General features: G+C 45.8%; 1 protein-coding gene across 1 annotated transcript in view; it reads right to left on the bottom strand.

Annotated features, from left to right (window-relative positions):
- The window catches only part of LOC143275257 (uncharacterized), a 90,438-nt gene that overhangs the window by 72,339 nt on the left and 904 nt on the right, over positions 1 to 17,195 (bottom strand). The window lies entirely within an intron of this gene.

Here is a 17,195-nt window from a genome sequence, read left to right on the forward strand (position 1 = left end):
GTGTGTGTGTGTGTGTGTGTGTGTGTGTGTGTGTGTCTGTGTGTGTGTCTGTGTCTGTCTGTCTGTGTGTCTGTCTGTCTGTGTCTTCCCTTTCAGAATGTGGCTGCTATTTTTGGAACCCATCTTTCCTCTCTCTCTCTGTCTCCTTCCCTCCGTGTTCTCTCACCATTCCGTGATATTAAAAGAGATTTTTTTCCCCCCCTGACTAATAATCTCCTCCATTCAGTTCCACGTTTCCCAATATTCCAATGGACCTGCCCCTATCTCCCCCCCACCCCCCAACCTCCACCTAGATTACTCCCCTCACCCCCCCCGCCCCCTCCGACCCCCCGACCCCCGGCCTCCCTCCCCTCTTCTCTCACTCTCTGTTCTCTTTCTATTGTTAGACGAAGTCTATATCTTCTCTCTGCACACACACACACACACACACACACACACACACACACACACACACACACACACACACACACACACACACACACACGCACACACAAACACAAACGCACACACACACGCGCGCGCACACACACACACACACACACAGAACACAGCACAGCACAGTGCAGTCATATCAGCAGTGCTGGATATAACAGTACAGTGAGGCACAGCAAAGGGTAAAAAGATGAAGCTCTCCCCACTACACCACTAACTGTACCACTTACTATATACCATACCCACTGCTCATCACTTGCTTCCTATCAGCAAACACATCTATCACCTGGAGCCTCTGTGTGCCGACATGCCAGGGGTCTGGCCCAATGGCTGGCTAGGCTGGCTGGCTGGCTGAAGGATGCCATGGCCCCTCTCTCCCCAGGGGAGGCGGGGGAAGAGAGGGGGGGGCGAAAGGAGAGGGGGGGGGGGTTCGGTGGTGGATGAGGGATGATGGTCAAAGAGACCACTACGGATACGATTCTCCATCTACTTACTCTATCTATATCTCTTTGAGGTGGCGAGGTACCCCAACTGCTGTGTTCAGTCAGACCAGTGGTTGTGCCAGTACAGTGAAGCAGTGTCAGGAACATGTGGGGTTTTTTGGGTTTTTTTAGTTCATCGGTGTAGGTTGTCATTATGATCCCCCGAGCTAAATCTACCCTCGGCGTTAAAATAAATCTAAAGAATGAACACACAGACACAGACACAGACACAGACACAGACACAGACACACACACACACACACACACACACACACACACACACACACACACACACACACACACGCACGAACTTGAAGTGACTGAGAAAGTAAATGCATCCACATGCGCATGAGAGGAAGAGTGAGGTGTGGGTGGCGGTGGGGGTGGTTTAAAATAATGGAATTTGGGGAAATATACTTTAAGTGTGTATGTGTGCGTGCCTGAAATCTGATTGAATGACACAGGAAACGAATGATGAGCGCCCAATGGCAGCCATCAGTCGGCTCTACCCAGGTAGGCAGCCTGTTGTGCAAATGAACCCGTGTTTGTGGAACGCTTAGAGCTTGGTCTCTGGCCGAAGACAGGCGCTGTGTAAAGTATCCATATAATTCATTCATAGAAATAAAAGGAGATTGTATTTGTATTTGTATTTCTTTTTATCACAACAGATTTCTCTCTGTGAAATTCGGGCTGCTCTCCCCAGGGGGAGCGCGTCGCTACCCTACAGCGCCACCCATTTTTTGGTATTTTTTCCTGCGTGCATTTTTTATTTGTTTTTCCTATCGAAGTGGATTTTTCTATAGAATTTTGCCAGTAACAACCCCTTTGTTGCCGTGGGTTCTTTTACGTGCGCTAAGTGCATGCTGCACACGGGACCTCGGTTTATCGTCTCATCCGAATGACTAGCGTCCAGACCACCACTCAAAGTCTAGTGGAAGGGGAGAAAATATCGGTGGCTGAGCCGTGATTCGAACCAGTGCGCTCAGATTCTGTCGCTTCCAAGGCGGACGCGTTACCTCCAGGCCATCATTCCACCTTGCAACCACCGAACAGAGTGATCGCAACACTGAACAGTTAGGTGGTCAAAGCATTGGACTTTCTGTCAATCTGAGGGCCCTGGGTTCCATTCCAGGTCTGGCTTTTTGTGTCAAAGTATCAGTATCAGTTTCAGTAGATCAAGGAGGCGTCACTGCGTTCGGACAAATCCATATACGCTACACCACATCTACCAAGCAGATGCCTGACCAGCAGCGTACCCCAACGCGCTTAGTCAGGCCTTGTGTCAAAACCAAAAACAAAACAAATCCAAAAACATGTGGAATCGCTATGGGCTTACTAATTTGGTCTGTCCTAGGGAGGAGAGCATACATGTTTTGTTTTTTTTTCCAAACGTGTTCCACGCATTATGAAAAGGTGTGCAGAGAGGGATATGGGGAGGGGAGGGGGAGATGGGCAAGGTGGGAGGTTGAAGAGTGGGCCGGGAGGGAGAGGGGGGAGGAAGAAGAAGGTGGTGAGGAAGTGGGTGAACGGCAGGAGGGCGGAGGCGGGAGTGGGGGGGGGGGTCAGTCCTATCAGAGTTATCTGGCCTGACAGAACAGCAGTAGGGAGAGAGGGAGAATTCGGAGGGACGGGGGGGGTTGGAGGTGGGAGGTAAGGGGAAGACTACCTGGAATAATTATGGAGGCCAGTACGGGCCACTGAGCTGAATGGGACTATTGAGCTCGATGGTACAGGCAGGTTGCGACGTGCAAGCCACAAGTGGGGCGCATCCACGGACTTAAAAATAGAGTCCAATTGAACAGATTTCTCTGTCTCTGGACCTTGCAATTGGAATGAACTTCCTCTTTCCTCTTCGTCATGTCTCCGCACTCACCTCTTTCCAGTCTGGTCTTAAAACCCACCTCTTCCCAAAATAGCCTCCCTTCCCTGCCTCTTCCTTGTCTTTAGTTGTTTTTTTGTTTTTTTCAGTTTTAGAGTTATGCATGCATGTGAATGACTGTTGCGAAAGTGCTTTGATTTGAGTCTCTGCACAAGATTCAGCCCTATATTAATATGAAATATAATAATAATTATTATCTCTATGTAAGTCCGTGGGACGTAACACTACCAGTTTCAGTTTCTCAAGGAGGTGTCACTGCTTTCGGACACATCCATAATACGCTACACCACATCCCGTAGTAAAGTAGGCAGATGCCTGACCAGCAGCGTCATTTCAGTATCCCAAAGCACGAGCTGAGCATGCACATACAGACTCTACAACACACGAATAAGAACAGAACAAGAAAGATATAGGCTCTTCTGTAGACGGAACCAGAATCACCCACACCCCTCCACCTCCCAACCCCAACCCACCCCTCACAAGCAAGACAACAAACGTTTGGCCCACACAATTTAGACAGGCTTCCATCAACACCCCCCAGCCTCCACAGATGGTGCTTGTCCCTGCAGCCATTATATCAGCAGAGCTACCGGGAACCCAGTTTAGTAGTAGTAGTAGTGGAGTGGAGAAAGAAGGGAAGTAAGTCGTCAACAGCTGAGCTAAGCGGCCAACTAACAGTAATATAAGTACAGCAAAGCAAAGAGCGCGGGGCAGAAAGAATCCCAAGTATGCCAAAAACCATCTTGAAAAAGTCTTCTGCGGTACTTACACACAGCTGACAGGGTGTAGTGGTGGTAGGGGGTGGAGCGGAGGGTGGAGTAGAGGAGAGGAGGGGGCAGGTACGAAAAGAGAGGGGGGAGGGAGGGGGAAGTGTGTGTGTGAGAGACAGAGAGAAAGTGAGAGAGAGAGAGAGAGAGAGAAAGAGGGACAAACAGCAGACAAAGAGAGACAGACAGGGAGAGGCAGACAGACAGATCGATAGAAAGAGAGAGAGAGAAAGAGAGAGAGAGAGACAGTAAGAGACAGATAGACAGACATAGAGACAGACCGAGAGAGAGGGGGGGGGGAGAGAGAGAGACAGAGAGACATAGGCAGACCGAAAGAGAGGCAGACAGACAGACAGACAGACACACACACACACACACACACACACACACACACACACACATACACACAGAATGACAGAGACAAAGATTGACACAGAAAGAGTGAGGGGTGGGGGGGAGATAGGGACAGGGGCAGTCACAAAGAGAGAGAGAGGGGGGGGGACAAAGACAGTCACAGAGAGAGAGAGAGAGAGAGAGAGAGAGAGAGCGATGGGTGGGGGTGGAGAAGAGGAAGCTGGGGGGGAGTTGGATGAAAGGAATGACGATGTGGGGGCCCACCGACATTGAGTCATTCACTCCTTGCAGTGCGGCGGAAACCACAACCAGACACCGTCTGTTGGTACATGGTCCGTCCAACCACAGTCAGCAAGACCAGCGTCTGGTAACATACCCACAACTACAGAAAGTGCCTGGAATTCTACCAGTCTCTGGCACAACCACCCCTCGCTGTTAACACGCAGACGTTTTCTTAACGTACAACCAGGCTCTTTGCTACAACACTCCAATTTCATATGCCAGCACGCTTAGCCTACAACCATGCTCGTTGTTCCAACACTAGCTGTAAGTTCAGATGCCATCTACGCTTAGCCTACAACCATGATGGTTGTTACAACACTAGCTGTAATTTCAGATGCCAGCACGCTTAGCCTACAACCATGCTCGTTGTTACAACACTAGCTGTAAGTTCAGATGCCATCTACGCTTAGCCTACAACCATGATGGTTGTTACAACACTAGCTGTAAGTTCAGATGCCATCTACGCTTAGCCTACAACCATGATGGTTGTTACAACACTAGCTGTAAGTTCAGATGCCATCTACGCTTAGCCTACAACCATGCTCGTTGTTACAACACTAGCTGTAAGTTCAGATGCCATCTACGCTTAGCCTACAACCATGATGGTTGTTACAACACTAGCTGTAATTTCAGGTGCCAACACACTTCTAAAGCTTAGCAACTCTGTCCAGCAACTATGTTCCAAAGCGACCAGTGTGTACTTCAACACAGGATACCTTGCTCTGAATTTGCACGTATATATATATCTATATATATATAATTCAACTTCTTGCTTTTCATCTGTTGTTTCCCTTGCCTTGTCCTTCGTGTATTTATAATTATGGTTCGTCTGTCGTCCCTTTGTGTGCATGTGTGAGACTGCGAGTATACCTACGTGTGGTGTGAAAGCGCTTTGATTTTTTTCCGCACGAGATAAAAGCACAGTACGAACAGCCTACATTTATCGTCATCATCATCATCATCATCATGACGTTGTCGTCGACATCATCATCATTTATGGGTGTGTTTGAATGGAGTCTGTTGCTGTTGTGCAAATTTGAATTGTTGCCATCTTGAAATAATGTGTTAAAAAATACACATACAAGGGCGCGCTTTAGTGAACGAATCATTATGTGCATCTGTGACTGATAGTGAGAGAGAGAGGGACAACACACACACAGAGTCTGGAAAAGAGACAGTTTGAACAGAGAGAGAGACAAAAGACAGACAGGCAGAGACTTGACAGAGACAGAGAGACACAGACATGCGGGCAGAGTCACAGACTTGACAGACACAGACACGGACACAGAGACATAGACAGAGAGACACAGACACAGAGAAACAGACACAGACAGACAGATGCAGACACAGAGACATAGATAGACACAGACACAGAGAAACAGACACAGACAGACAGTCACAGACACAGACACAGAGTCGGAGCAGTAGAAAGCAAGACAGAGAAGCAGGGAGGCAGAATAGAAGAAGAAGAGAAAGCGAGGAACTAGCATGATGGAGAAAGTGAAAGAGCCCGGGTCATGAAGGGCAAAAAGGGCGGGGTGGAGAGAGCTGGGGGTGGGGGGAGGGCAGGGGGGGGAGAGGAGAGGGGTGAGGTGGTGGTGGTGGAGGAGGAGGGGGGGGGGGGAAGGGAGGTGGAGGGACGGCGGGTGTGGAGGTTGGGGTGGAAACTGGAGTGTAGTACAGTAAGTATGGTATGGATGGAGTTTTCAGTGCGTGAGGCTGACAGGTTTACGAGAGCGAACGACGTGACAGAAATGTTTGGGTTTTTTTTTTCCAGAGCACAGCTATGCACTACACTGTGGTATTTCATGGCAATGTTGGACCCTGAATGCGCGCGCGCCCTACTCCGTCCAGTCAATGCATGTCAGTCTTGGGTAGACCATCACTGTCTGTCTGTCTGTTTGTCTGTCTGTCTGTCTGTCTGTCTGTCTGTCTGTCTCTCTCTCTCTCTCTCTCTCTCTCTCTCCCACCTCTTTCTTTCTAGGTCTATGTGTCTCTCTCGCTCTCTTCCCTCTTTATGTCTTTGCCTGTCTGTCTGTCTGTCTGTCTGTCTCTCTCTCTCTTACCCCTTTACCTTTGGCAAATAAAAACAGTCGAGTTGGGTTCTCAGTCTGTTCCTCCATTTCTCTGCCCCCCTACCCCCTCTCTTTCTGTCTCTAACTCTCTCCCTCCCTCTCTGTCTTTCTCTGTCTCTCTGTGTGTCTGTCTGTCTGTCTGTCTCTGCTTCTATCTCTTTCTGTGTCTGTCTGTCTGTCTCTCTTTCTCTGCTTCTCTGTCTGTCTGTCTGTCTGTCTCTCTGTCTCTGCTTCTCTCTCTCTCTGTCTGTCTCTCTCTCTCTGTCTCTGCTTCTCTCTCTCTCACTCTGTCTGTCTCTCTCTGTCTCTGTGTGTCTGTCTGTCTGTCTCTGTCTCTGCTTCTCTCTCTCTCTCTCTATCTCTCTCTCTCTCCCTCCCTCCCTCCCCCCTCTCTGTCTCTGTCTCTCGCTCTCACTCTCTCTCTCCCTCTGGCTCGCGCGCTCCTTCTCTCCAGCAATACACGGCTCAGCGGACATCCAGCGGAGAGAGCTCGAAGACATATCGTCCATCATCAGTCCTCGCCATGCACTTCACCATGGGAAATCTGCAAGCTTGCAATTCCGGGACAGCCCTCCACCTTACCACTACCTCTTTTCTTTTCTTTCTTTTTTTTTCTTCTTTTTTTTTCTCCTCTTTTTTTTTTTTTTTTTTTTTTTAATTACGTGCCTCTCTATGTGCTCTGTTTGTGTTCTCTCTCTCTGTCTCTTTCTCCGACTCTGTGTGTGTGTGTGTGTGTGTGTGTGTGTGTGTGTGTGTGTGTGTGTGTGTGTGTGTGTTCGAGCATGCAGTAGTAGTAGTGTTGGTAGTGGTGGTGGTGGTTGAACGATAGATGCCGGAGTTGGATTTAGTTTTATGTACATCCACTTTTAATTAAGGGGTATTTGACGCGCGCGTGCGCGTTTGAGTGTGTGTGTGTGTGTGTGTGTGTGAGTGTGTGTGAGTGTGTGTGTGTGTGTGTGTGTGTGTGTGTGTGTGTCTGTGGCTGTGTCTGTGTGTGTGTGTGTGTGTGTGTCTGTGTCTGTGTCTTTGCGTGCGTGCTTGCGCGCGAGTGCGTGCGTGCCTGTAAAATGTGTGACAGTTAGGGAGAGATAAAGGGGGTGGGAGAGAAGTATGTGCGGGGGTCGGGGGGGGGGGAGGGCATAGAAAAACTGGGGTGAGAACCATGTCAGTGGGGGGTCTCAGAACACTGGAGGCATTCATTCAGACACTGGCCGAGGATGGAAAAAAAAAAACAGAGAGAGTAAGAGAGACGGGGGGTGGGTGGTGGTGGGGAGGGAGTGAGACTGACGCAGACAGACAGAGAAGGAGAGACAGAGACAGAGGGGAGAGATAGACAGAGAGAGAGAGAGAGTGGGGTGGGGGAGAGAGAAAGAGAGAGAGGGGGGGGGGCCATAATATGCCCACCGTGCTTTTAGAAAAGATCGAGTGAGTGATAAAAACCACGGGGGGAGGGAAGGAGGAACAGAGAATGGAAGAGAGAAAGACAGAAAGACAGACACAGACAGAGAGTTAGGGAGGGGATGGAAAGACAGAGGGGGGGGGGGAGAGAGGGGGGGACAGGCAGACAGAGAGGGGTGGAGGACAGATAGACAGAGAAAGGAAGAGACAGGGGGGGAGAGACAGACAGAGAGGGAGAGACAGAAGGGAGAGAGAGAGAGAGAGGAGATATAGAGATATACAGACAGCAGACAGACAGAGGAGAGACAGACAGACGGACACACAGACAGAGAGTGGGGCGACGAGACAGAAAACAGAGGGGTAGGAGGTGGAGAGAGAGGGGGGGGGAAGTGAGGGGGGGGGAGTCATCCAGTCACACAGACAGAAGAGAAAGAGGTAAAGGGAAATGACTCATGCAAGCTCGCCAGACTGTGTGTGTGTGTTATTTTTAACTCCTATAACAACGTGTGATAATCTGACGCTTGCTCACGTTTGAACGAAGTCGAGTGTTAACATGGTATTTCTATTATCACACACACACACACACACACACACACACACACACACAAGCTAAACAAAATAAGCAAAACCCCACCCACATAATGAGAGAACGTTTGTACCCTTTGGAATCCTTCAAACGTGCCATTTCCACACTTTGGTTCCAATGGCTCGTTGAAACAATGAAAGCCCGCTATGCCCGCTATGTTTTGTGTGGTTGTTTTGTTTTGTTCCCCCCCCCCCCCCCCCCCCCCCCACCCCCCCCTTTTTTTTCTTTTTTTTTTTTTTAAGCAAAGGGGAAGCACGGCGGGGGAGGGGGGAGAGGGGAGGGCGGAGGGCGGAGGCACGCGGGTAGGCAGGCCGTGTGTTATGGGTGGAAGTGGGGAAGGGGTGGGGGATGGTGTGATGCTGGCGGCAAGAGTTTGTCAGCTTCTCTCTTTTGTTACGACTGGAAACAAGCGCTGATCTCCTGAAAGGCAGTCATGACAACAGCCCCCCCCCCCACCCCCACCCCCACCCCCGCCCCCAGGTCCCCTCCCTCCCCTCTCCCCTGGGCTACCTACCACCAATCCACCACCTAAACAGCCACACCCTGATCCAAACCGTAACTTTCACTGCTAACCTGAACCGCCAATCGTAGCCCGTACAGTCCCAGATCGAACCGATAGAACCGACAATGTGCATATCTGGCACTAATTTTACAAAGGCAACGTGCTGTGGAAATCGCTGTATCATGAAACTCGAGAGACAGAAACTGTTCAAGAAAGACTGAGGCCTGCTCCCAAAATAAATCACAACGTGCTGTCTGAGAAGAATCCCCCAGAGCGACTAGCCAGACAATACCGGCAACATCGGCCTGTGGAAGAAGAGACGACTGCCAACTGAAAGCGAAATGTTTGGTAGAAGGCAGGGGGCGTGAGAGGCAGGAACACGCTACGAAAACCAGCGTCAAGCACCACCAGACACGCCTCGACATGGAAACCCCGAGGGGGAGAGAAACAGAAGATGATCGAGAAACACCTGGCAAGTATACCTCCAGGCAGACACCAAGAAGATAGGCTGGGGGCTGGGCCTGAGGCAGACAGAGGCGAAGGCAGGGAACAGGGGATTATAAGTAGTGATCCCTTGCTGACGGCATACAACTTACCCCAGTGGTCAATTCCATACTACACACAGTTATATGATGGTCAGTCGTGTCCGACTATGGCCATCAGGACTATTTGGGCTAGAATTTGATTATAGTGGAGAGTGTCTTGCCTGGGTTACATCCCCACTCTCTCGGCCAAGAGGGTTTCAGGATAGTCGGCGTTGGGATGGTTCCCAAAGGCCAGCCAGCCCACAAGGCTGCAGCACTAAGAGCCAGTGCAATTTTGCCTCCTAGTTTGAGAGTCAGTCCTTAACAAAAGACTCAGCTGTAAATGATTTCCCATTGACTGGAGAAACCATTGGTTATACAGCCCTCACTTTGCTGTTGGCCCAAATGTAAACTTATGTCAATCTGTGATATTAAGCCGAGTGTTGGGCCTTAGTAGCGGGTTACGACCGTACTAGGCTCTTCCGTCCGAGCAATGCAACTGGCTCCAAGAGGAGAGGTGAAAGGCCTCAGTAGCCTAACATTTGTGGTAGAACAATCATACAACAGCAGAATACTTATTTATGAAATGGGATGCCGACTGTTCTGTGACCAAAAGTACGTTGTCAGCTTCACAGAATAAAACACAGTAAAAAATCATACAAATTTAAGATTGTTAGTTTTCAGTGGCCTTCTTGCAACTGTAGTAGACCAACCACTGAACACGAGACCGACAGTTTATGGAAAGCTGCCTGACATATGATACGCAAATCCTAAAAAAATAATTAAAAAAAAAAACTTAAAAGAAAAACCCTAAAAAAACAAAAAAACAAAAAACAAAACCAGCAAATCCTCAACGGATTCGTGCAAAATCCACATAATCCAAGTCGGTACATGTTGGCTATATTGCCCACGAATATGCACATGAACATTCTCTCTGTGTCTCTGTTTCTCACTCTCTGTCTCTGTCTCTCTTCATACCACCTAATTCTCTTCCCCTTCAGAACCTCCACCTCACTATATATATACCTACCTCCTTCGGGAGAGGAACGCGAAGTAGCCCACAAGAAAACATACATGCCAGCAATGGGTGGGAGAGGAGGGGGACAGAAAGTATCGCATATAGAATGTCTACGGGTACAAGACGAAGACGAAGAGAGGTAAAGGCCAGTGGAGAGAGAGTGCGGGGTGGGGAAAAGGGAGTGGGTGGGAGGCGGGGGGTGGGGGTGGGGGAAGATGCGGGGGAGGAGGGGGGTTGGGTCAGGACGAGGGCCAGAGGGAGTGTGTGTGTGGGGGGGTGGGGGGGGGGAGGGTTAGAAAGAATCTGGCACCAGCAGTACAGAACGAAGATCTGCTGGCAAGGAACCCTACCCCCCTCCCCTCCCCTCACTTTACTGCTGACCCCCCCACCCCCCGTCCCCTCCCCTCGACAACCTTGAATGATAAATGGAGCATGCGAGGTAGCAGGGTCAAAGAGCCTTGGTTCTTTTGGTAGCAGCAGGGTGTAATACTAAACCAGTGCTGGTAGCAGCCTACAAAGTCACTGTGATGATAAAAACCAGGGCGGAGCCAGATAGGAGGGGAAAGGGGGAGGGGGTCATGTGGATGGGGTGCGAACTGATGGTATCAAAGGGTTGTCTGCCCCCCCCCCCCCCCTGTCAAGGTTTTACAGGATGTATCCCTCCACACACAGACGTTACCAGCAGACCACTGACTCATGTCAGTGTGTAGTATGTGAACGTGGTGTGGCACCACAAAGCACTGCTGTGTTGCTGTTCCGGGCGTCTCTGCTGCTTTGACTGGTACTGGTAGTATATAGTAGTAGTTATACGTATAAGTCGTACCAGCAGCAGTTGTAATGATGATAATAATAATAATAATAATGAATAGGTAAACAAATAAATAATAATAGATAAATAAATAAATTACTATTTAAAAACAACAACAAAAAACAAAAACAATAAACAAACAAAAAACAAACAAACAAAAACCAAAAAAAACCCGACCCCCCCCCCAAAAAAAAAACAAAACAAACAAACCAAACACAAACACACACACACACACACACACAAAAAACCCCAAAAAAACAGCGCTGAATCTCGTGTGGAGACAAATCAAAGCGCTTTCACACACGTTGGCCAACATTGACACGTTCGTTTATCTATTTATAGTCTGTTCGTCAAAGAAGATTATGATGATGACACAAAATGCGTCACTCTGAAAGCCTCAAACGATGGCGTGAAAGAAAAAACACACAAATACGAATACTGATGTAGATAGATGTCACTGAGAAACTTGATGGAAAGGGGCGGGAACTGAAGGGAGGAGCTAATTTCGAAAAAGGTTGGTTTTACGGCCAGACTAGAACAAGAGCTGAATGCAGAGTTTCAGAGTTTGTTTATTCCCATTAACTCTTTTGAGTCATAGAGAAACAAGGAAACATAACAATAACAGGATGACAGCCACAGAGGAAGAGCGAAGATAATTTAAAAAGAAGAAACAAAAGGGTGGATAATACAAATGGGGGGAAAATAAAATGAAATAAAAGGCCAAATGTAATCATCAGTCTGGAACAATGCAATAGGAATGGGGAATAAACGAAGCGAAGAAGGGAGATCATTCCAAGTAAAAAAAAAAAAGGTCCGGCGTTTGAGAAAAGAGCGACGGCCGATTATGGAGTGCTTGAAAATTTGGGAACGCAAAAACAGAGTGGGTCTGAAACTGATCGTAGAGAGCGAGATACGCCGATGGGACGGGGTAAATTGTAAGAGCAGTGTGTTACCGAATTGCTTGTTCCTGCCTCACTGGTGGTCTTATTCGTTTAGGTTGAAGTGTGATGATAGCCCACGTGTAAGCATACCAGTACCACGTACAGTATCAGCAGTATCTCAGTACCACAAAGTATAATGAATCATAAAAATACAGTATACTGGTGTGGTGTCTCGAGTAGCATTCAGGATGCCATGTAGCGAGACACTTTTTAAAAAATTTTTTTTATTCAGTTTGGTTCTGTGTTTGGTAATGTGACAAATTTTCATACTGGTATGAAAAGATCTAGATCTAGAGAAAAGTATGGGATTTTTTTTGTTTGGTCACATTTTAGTGCAGGAGCTTTGGCAAATGCAGTGTGTGTGTGTGTGTGTGTGTGTGTGTGTGTGTGTTCATAGGCATATGTGTGAAGTAATCTACACAAGTTCACATGTGGCATTGTGCATGGTATTTATGAGGGAGGGAACTATAAAAAAAAAAAAAAAAGAAAAGAAAAAAAGAACAGCACACACCTAATTCAACATAGACAAGGCAAAGCAGAAGTTTCTTTTTTTCTTCTCTTTTTTTTATGAAGGACCATTGGATAAACACTCCAGATAAAAAGTCAGTTTTATCTAAGGGGAGACCATTAAGTTAAACATCAGGCAGTCCAGTCAAACAGGGCCTCTCTGTGCTTATCACTAGCTTCCATTCCTGACTGCATTCCTCTTCCGACCCCCCACAGCTGTAGCTCATTCTTCCCACCTCCTGGTCCCCAGATAGTTTCCACCCCCCCCCCCCCCCCCCCCCAGTTCTGAGGGACAGAGTTTAACTCTCATTTCTGATTTTTTTTTTTTAAATTCCGCTCCCAAAGAACTTAATTCTTACCTTCTGGTAGAATTTAACTTATCATCTGACTGGCCTGGAAGCAATGTAACTCTTTTTCCAGATATTCTTTATTGGTGGTTCACACAAAATTTAACTCTTTTGTTCTGACTCTCCACGATCCAGTTTAACCCTTTGCTTCCAGATTGTGTGTGTGTGTGTGTGTGTGCTAGTTCCACATAATTTAACTGTTTTCTTCTGACTCTTCTGGAGACAATTATCTATCCTTCCTGATTAAAAAAAAAAAAAAAATCCTTGTTCACACAAAATTTATTCTGGTTCTCCTGGACTCAATTTAACCCTTTCCTTCCTAAGTTTGTTTTATTCTTCTTTTTAAAAAATAGAACTGGTTCCCACAGAATTTAACTCTTCTCTTCAGGTTCTCTTGGACATAATTTAACTATTTCCTTCCCCCTTTTTTCATGCTGGTTCCCATAGAATTTAACAAATTTCTTCTCTTTCTGTTACATCATACAACTAATTCCTATGCTGTTTCCAAAAGGTGCACCAGAAAAAAAAAGAAAAAAAAAGAGGAAAAAAGAAACACAGTGAAAAGGGATAAGCCAAGTATGGAGAAGGGTTCAAGATGTAATATATCACTTCAGATCATCACTGATAAACTTGTCCATCAGTTTTAATCAGTAGCCTTTTATCTGGCAAAAAGCATCTTAAATAAAACACTGAATGGAAAATAAATGGGAGTGGAAAAAGAGTTTCTTCTTCATAGCCACCCTCAGTAACATACATGTATTATTCCTACAGCAGTCAAGCAATAGATCACCTCCGAAGGAAATAATTCTTGGGCCAGTGCAACGAAGGAGGACATGGCACAATCATTTTGGCGTTGGACTTCTGAACCAGTGGTCAGGGTTCAAGGCCCTGTTTCGACATCGCGTTGTGTCCTTGGGAAAGGCACTTTACTTTACTCCATGATTTTCCTCACTAGACCCTAGTGTGAATGGGTACCTGACTTATATTAGAGAAGGTTAAAATGGTCGCAGGAGAGGACTGGGTCAAGCCCTAGATACACTGGATATATGAATTTGCAGCCCAGATGGCCATAAAAGAATATATGACCTTGACCATGACCTTTTTTCAACAAAACAGCTGTCACAATAAGGACTGTATAAATTGAAAGTAATGTCAAAGTAATTGTCCACGTTTGTTTTGCCGCAACTGATGTAATTTCTCTTAATGAGATGATAAAGTTATTCTTTTCTTTTCTTATCTTATCTCAGACAGGATGCATGTGTCACTGAAACCAAATGCTTGGGAGTGGCTGAGAGTATCCAGCTGTCCATTCTGATCACATCTTGCATTACTCTGAATAAGGAGGAAGGTGGCAGAATGGTTAACATACATCCATGCACCCAAGGCCTGCTGTCGGGCATCTACATAGCAGATGTGGTGTAGCGTATATGGATTTTTCAGAACGCAGTGACACCTCCTTGAGAAATTGAAACTGATCTGAATCGCAATTGATGAATCACATCCTCCTTCAAGTGAGCACCTCTTAATCTCTTTTGCCACCAGGTTTCTGTGTGGAAAACACTCCTCAGCACCAAATATATTAAACTCAATGCTCACAGTCACGTAATTTGGTTCATGTCATAATCAACACAGTGGACTTTTTCACTTCAAACTTGGTCAAAGGGGGAAGGTTAGTCGATTTCCTATTGTGCAGATAAGTTGGCTGCAGCTATCAAGCTTTGTTATCATGTGAAAAATGGTCCATTTAACATGACCACTTGATGGCAGTGAAAGAGTTAACCCAGGGATGAGCATGCTCTACAAACGGAAAACATAAATTTTGAGCTCTTGGAAAACAAAATTCAATTGTAACTAAATGCTGTCTGATTGAATAAAATATTTTCCATTTACAAAAAAGCAAAAAAAAAAAAAAAAAAAAAAAAAAGCATTGAACTATGGCAGTGTCCTATGGAATGTGTATACACACTAAAAACAACAACAACAAAAACAACAACAACAAACAAACACAAATGCAAAAAGTGGTTGGCTAGTATCTGAAAATGAACACGTAGGCAAGACAAGTATAATGCAGTGTAAGATTGAGAAGGCATCCAACAGAGATTCAGTTTGAGCAAAGGTTCTGTTAGCTCTGAACAACTAAATAGTGTTTATTAAGTGATACCTTGAAAACAAGACATCAACATTTAAAGGTCCCTTAACCTTTTTATGCCCACTGGGGCAGTAAATTCATTTTCTCTATGTCTAGGGATCAGCACAAAAAGGCATGGCCCAATCCTCTCCTTCCATAATTTTAACCTTCCCCAACCAAAGTCAGGTGCCTGTGCATATGTGGGTGGAGAAAGGAATATCAGAGCAAAGTGTTATTCCCTAGTATCCAACACGTGTCAAAATGGAACCTCAAACCCAGATTACTGGTGAACACTGAACCAAGAAAGTGCAGTACCCAACAGACTGCCATGACTCCTCCATGGCACGTTTTTTGTTGTTGTTTTTTTTAAGAAACAAAGCAACGCCAAAGAAACAGGACATCAACATTTCAAGCAATATGTGAAACAGACACACACAGTTGCACTGCAGCAACTGTATTTTTAATCTATCAGTTTCATGTCAGTTTGAGATGCACCAAGTGGCAGCATGGCCTGTAATTTCACATGCACAGTTCTGTACAGTCCCCCTCCACCAAGAGATGAAAAGTGAAATGGCCTGCTTCTTGGCTTTTTGATATCACCTAAAACACCCAAGACAATGCCACCCATCAGCATCCTATTCAAGAGACTATCATGTCTGCAGGTAAAAGTTACCTGCTGGCAAAACTACCTGAGGCAAGGCAAACTGCCTGAGGGAAAGCAGTGTCTGGTTTCCCTAGTACACAAGACAGGTTAAAATGGGGCCTCAAACCTTGATCAAAAACTGCAATGCCCACCAGACTCTACCACAGCTCCTCAATGGCAAATCTACATGAGGCAAAGCAAACTGCCTGATGGTAAGCAGTATCCGTTATTCAGGAACACTCGAATCTACCCACGGGTCTTCAAGCCCAAAGGCAAATTTGCCCTCACTACCTGCCGTGGGTGACTGCCCATGAAGCAGAGGTGAATATACCGGATCCTTTTTTTTTTTGGTTGAGAGAAAACAGGCGTTCTTTGCAGACAGCCCATGGTTTGCAAACTCTCTTGACAATGCTCTGGACTGTGATGGGGTGAGAAGTAATAGAGCATGCACAAAAGGGAACCACCAGGTTTTTAATTACAGGTTAGCTGCCTGAGTACAACATGTGTCTCTTGAATACAAACTTAACTTAACCTTCAAGGTGAACTGTATCTGCCGGTCCCTGCCATTAAAGGCAACTTACCTTAAAGCAAAATGAATTCTGTCTTGAATATGGCCCCAGTATGCCAAATCTCTGCTGGGTAGGTTAAACAAACTGCTTTCATTGACAGACGGGATGAATCCTATACCACCCTCCTCCTTTCAGTATTAACTTTTTAAGTATTCCCTGGAATCTGAACTTCTCCCTGGCCCTCACTTGGCAAAGCAGTATTATCTTTCAACAGGAAATTTTTTAAAAAGACCAGACAAAAAAAAAAGAAGAAAAAAGAAAAAGAAAAAAAAGACATAATAAACAGAGAGAAGAGAAATAAGAGAAGAAAATGATAAATTGAGATAAATAGAAAGAGAGAGAAGGTTAACTATTAAATAACTAGATAAGTCAAATATCTAAAGATTTATTGATTATTGGAATTGTAATAATCAATTGCATGTGTGTGTTTGTCTTTTTCCCCAAAAAAGATTCATAATTTGGGATATCTAGATAGAAGAAAAGGGAAAAAAATGACATCAATAGTATTCTATAACATCATATTCGTATCAACCCCTGAAAAACATACATGTACTCATTAATTTTTCAGTAAGTGTAACTCCTGTATTTTATTTCATTCTCTGTGAGGTAATTTGTTTACGACAGTAATTAAAAATCAAGCACAACTTTCATATACATATATTGTGATGGTGTCCCCTCTTGTGTCTGTAGAGAAAATCTGTCTTTCTTAATTATATGAAATTTTCCATTAATTGACAGAACATTAATAATTAGCTGATGCTATTTTATCAAAAATCTATGCAAAGGAACAATACCCCAAAAAGCCGCTCATTTCAAAATATGAATTATGTTGTTATTAAAAGTTTTCGCCCATTATATTGCCGTGTGTGCAGAAGCCGACAGAAGCAGAAGGGTAGATAATTTGTCCTGCTTGTTGCAGACTCAGCCAGTCTCCCTTCCGCTGGAGCTCGAGG

Source organism: Babylonia areolata, chromosome 30 (assembly GCF_041734735.1).
Source record: "Babylonia areolata isolate BAREFJ2019XMU chromosome 30, ASM4173473v1, whole genome shotgun sequence".
NCBI lineage: Eukaryota > Metazoa > Mollusca > Gastropoda > Neogastropoda > Buccinidae > Babylonia > Babylonia areolata.